The following is a 4,625-nucleotide window of genomic DNA, read 5'->3' on the forward strand; positions in this document are numbered from 1 at the left end:
GAGTTGGTTTTTGTCTGCCAGATCGTCCCGAATTGCCTGGCTTGCCTGCTGGCGCTCGCTGCCTTGTCCGCCCTCGCACTGGTTGGCGTCCGCCCTTCATCCTCCGTCCCTGGTACTTGGAGTGGCATCGTGGTTGCGGGTTCTCGTCCCGCCGGTCCAGGACGTCGAAGACCACACGAGGTGGACAGGTCCAAGATAGCTCTGGTTTCCAGCTCATCTTCCCTCGAGCTGGAAACTTTCAATAAAGACCCGACGGGGTCCATTTATTTGGGTGTGTGTCTGAGTGTGGGCCCGTCTCTAAGTAGAATTGTTAAGTGCTTGCGTTATTGTACATTGGAATATATTCGGATAACTCTGCTCTTTGTGTGTTCCCTTCCCCCCATTGTAAATAAATCCCCTCTTGTTGAATGTCCCAGCTCATCCTTGTCGTTTCTGTCATTGGTTTGCCATGCTGCGAACGGGAATTAGGAGGCCTCATTGCTGCCGTAATCATGCCATCAGCCCGGCAGGATTCTGGTACTCTCCGCTCGGGGTACGACTCGGATCCGGCTCGGTAACGGCCCAGATCGTGCAGATTTTGCCGAGGGTAAATTTCCCGGTCGTTTGGACGACATGGGTATTTAGGTAAATTGAAATTGGCAATCGACCCTATCCCACGTGGTCAACCTATTGGCGATCTTCGGTCCGATAAGGGACCTGTGACCTTTCGGATTTATTTGAAGGGTGCGACCTAAATTCCGCGTGTTCGGTGGAGCCGACTCTACTGCTCCCCCTAGCGGTCATGTTCGCCACCGAGACGTGGCCCCACAACAATATTACGTCTGGTGCTTTGCATGTTGGTGTGTGTTGTGTTGCAGGTTGTTTCGTCTGATGAGGTGTGCTATTTCTGGTGTGGAGTTGGTGTTGTATATTTTGATGTTACTCTTCAAAATGTATTCGGTAGCTGTGGTTGTGATGTTCATATTCAACTGTTTGATGTGGATGTCAATATTGTTTATGTTGTTCGTGTTGAGTTGTTGGAATTGTTGTTCAGCATCATGTGTAAAATTGTCCCATATTGCTTTTTTGTAATATTTTGATTTTGTTTATGTTGAGGTTTATAGCTGTGTTTATGGTACTGAAGATAAGTAGGTGATCTGAAGGGGGGGAGTTACACTGTTCTCCCACCTGGTTGTGGTGGACAGTGATTGAGACCAAAATGTTACATCTGATGTTGAGGTATTGTAACCAGGTTGTGTGTGTGTGTGTCATTGTTTGTTATCTCCATAATTTGGGTTTCAGAAGGTGGAACGGAGCTCTCCCAGGACTTGAAGTATCAACCTTCGTTTCGGTGATGGATCGTGATTCATGGTATAAGTTGTGAAGTTTTGTTGTTCCCAGAATTTTGTTCCGAGGGTGCTTTTCAAGATCGTCACTGAACCCCGGACAGTTTCCAACTGCAGTTTGTTTGTGGTAATATTCCCAGGAATGGTGTGTAGGATCTTTGTGAGGTTCTTCTTAAATGTTCCCGTTGCTCCAATTTTGACTGGTACAATTTTGGCATTCTTCAGCTTCCAGGATCTTTTCACTTCATTCTTGAGATCTTGATATTTGGTCATTTTCTTGATTTCTGTGTTATTTACATCAAATCACTGCGTACCAAAACCTCAATTAACAATGCCTTATTTTCCTTTTTGTATCTGAGTATGATGTCCGGTCGCAGTGCTTTGTTTTCTATTTTCACGCTGGTTGGGATCATCAGGTCGTACATGAGCATTATGTCCTTGCTTTAAGTGATTGCTGTGGTTCATGTTGCCATGAGTTTTGTGACACTGGGATATTGAAATCTCCACAGATGTTACAGTGGACTACTTTACATACCTTGTTGTGCCTTTGTGTGTACAGCTGTTCTGACATGAGTTTTTTTTACATTTCGATAGGAGGTAACTCGTGCTTTCTGGTTCTACCTTGAGGAACCTGCACTTGTCCGATTGACTCAGCCCTGCCATATTTTTAAAGCCACAGTGTCCTTGGTCTTGGGCATTTATAATGATTCATTCCCCATCCCAATAGAGCTGACCTCTTATTAGCCATTCCACTGATCCTTCTTTGTCTATCCCCCAATCTGCCCAACTTTTTTTTTTTTCAATATTTCCTCGTGCTTTTGTTTTTCTCCCAGTTGTCGGTATATATCTGTTCATATTTCATCGTGTATTTTTATTCGACTTTTTTGCAACGTTGACGCTGTATTTGTCGCTATTCTCGGGATGCATTGATTTTTATAGAACATTATTTGGATCTTTGGTGTTGAGGTGTCCTCCGATTTTGGTGTTTGGGAGGGAGCAGATATTCTGTAGGTGTGTTGAGTATTTGGTTGGTACAGTGGAGGATGTGTCTGGGATGTAAATGTTTATGATGTTCGTGTGTTCTTTGTTACCTGTTTGACTTTGAAAGCTTGAAGGTTGATTGTGTTGTTTTGTGGTCGAAGTACTTTTGTGTCTTGAATTGATTGATATCTGTGTATCGAATTGAATGCTACATGTATGTGATGCGGCCTCCACCTCTGGCGTCCGGTCTATCTGGGCACATCGCTGTATTGTTGGGAATGTTCGGTGTTTTGTTTTTTTCTGGTGTATTTGGTTTCTTGTTTTAGGTGGTGTGCAGGTGGTAGTGATGGTGGTGGTGGTTTATGGGATGGAAGTGATGAGGGTGGTAGTAATATGTTTGGGATTTGTGTATGTGTCATTATTTGGGTCTGAGCTTGGATTCAGCCGAAAGCAGCATCCCCCAGGTCCATGTTTGTGTGCAGTCTGATTATTACCCTCGCCAGAGGAGAGGGTATTGCATTTGGGTCCGTTTGTTTGTCTGTTTGTTTGTTTGTCTGTCTCTTTGTCTGTTTGTTTGTCTGCACAGAACTTTCATGTTTTTCTCTGTAACTGCTTGTCGGATTGAGACAACATTTTCACCATCGGTGCGACTACTTATGTAAAATGCATTAATGATAATTAGGACATCATCGGTCACGTGGTGTTGCAGCCATATTGGAAAAATAGAAAATATTTGGACCTCTATCTCTGAAACCACACGAAAGAAAAAAGTGAAACTTGGTATATAGCAAGTACTCCTCATGGGGAATAATATATTTTTTATTTGACGTCTTAGGTGCCCGAGTTATGATGTCATAATTGCAGATGTAGAACGCCACATCCGATCAGTATGAAAAATTCTGAGGGTCATCTCGGGATAAAATGGATCACAGAAAAAAATAATTCATGACATTATTGGTCACGTGATTTGGCAGCTACATTGTTTTTTTTTTTTTAAACCTTCAAACATCTTCTTCTCTGAAGTGGCTGAACAGATCGAGGTGAAACTTTAGACGTATGACCGCCTGTCCATGAAGAACAAAAGTTTCACACATATGATATCATAGGTCACGTGGTTTGGCAGCCATATTGGATTTACCCTTAAACCTATAAATTACACCACTCAAAAGAAGTCCTGGCGAGGATCTTCAATCTCTGATTGCTCTTTCGTTGCGTTTCGTTTACTGAGAGCAATGCAAACGAGAGGGACCATTCACTGCACATCATGCAGTGGACAGACACCCCCCCCCCCTTTCCTCTGGTACTGGAGCAAGTGATGCGAGTTTTACATGTTCAGAAAATGTACATTGTGATGGTCCCCTGGTGAGTTTCTATGTATCCAGAGAGAATTAGGTGAAAGGGGAGGACTGCTGGAGGAAGGTCACTCCCGAAAGAGGGGGAAAAACTGACATTTGTTTTTTTTGACAAAAAACTGACATTTGTTTTTTTGACTGACAAAAACATTTGTTTGTTGTGGTGATTTGAGTGGTTGTGTGTGAGGAGTCTGTGTGGAAAGATGAGAGGGAGTGAGCCGGTCCACAGGAAACGATTGATCGGCGCTCTGAACATGACCGCACTGACCTGCCAAATCTGGGCAGCATGGAAGAATGTGTAAGCTTCGCCCCCCGACTTGTGTTGGGGTGAGGGGGGGGTACAACCACTGCGAAGAGACGTGCCCAATCCTTGCACTAACACGTAGTTGTTGTTGCTGCTGACGTGGTGATTTAGGTTGTTGTTGTTTATTTTCTCTTCCATGTCCTTCTAAAGAGTTGTTGCTGTCATAGAATAGGAAATGTTACTCTTTGAACCACTGCATTAAGCTCTCATTCCTGCTTCTTCTTCTTCAATCGTTAAAAGACGGGCTTTTAAAATTGGCGTATTTATGATTAAACGGACAGAAATTTTTGTTCGAAGTAAATTGACTACAAACTTTCCAACCAAGTAAATAATTCACTTTCTAACGGTAACATGTTTCGGCCAAGGCTGAGCGAAGCGAGGTCGAGGCCCTTCATTCCTGATACGTGACGCACCGTGCAACCCAAATTTTTGGAATGTCGGTTGCATTTTCCGTCCAATCTTCATGTAACTTTGTTAAAAAGTTTCTCCATCGGTCGGCAATCCTCGATGCTTCAAGTTATGTGTCACTCACTCAAGCGGTTGTGAAGAAAACGAATTTAAAGGTGAAAAAGTGAGGGAAGAAGAAAATAAAAAAGCGAAGACCTCGGCCAACGATCCACAACATGGTTGTGGATGCTGTTGTATCTCGACGGATAAACCACA

This window comes from Eptatretus burgeri, chromosome 14, assembly GCF_056783735.1.
Source record: "Eptatretus burgeri isolate ZD-2024b chromosome 14, Ebu_testis_v1, whole genome shotgun sequence".
In the NCBI taxonomy this organism is placed as follows: domain Eukaryota; kingdom Metazoa; phylum Chordata; class Myxini; order Myxiniformes; family Myxinidae; genus Eptatretus; species Eptatretus burgeri.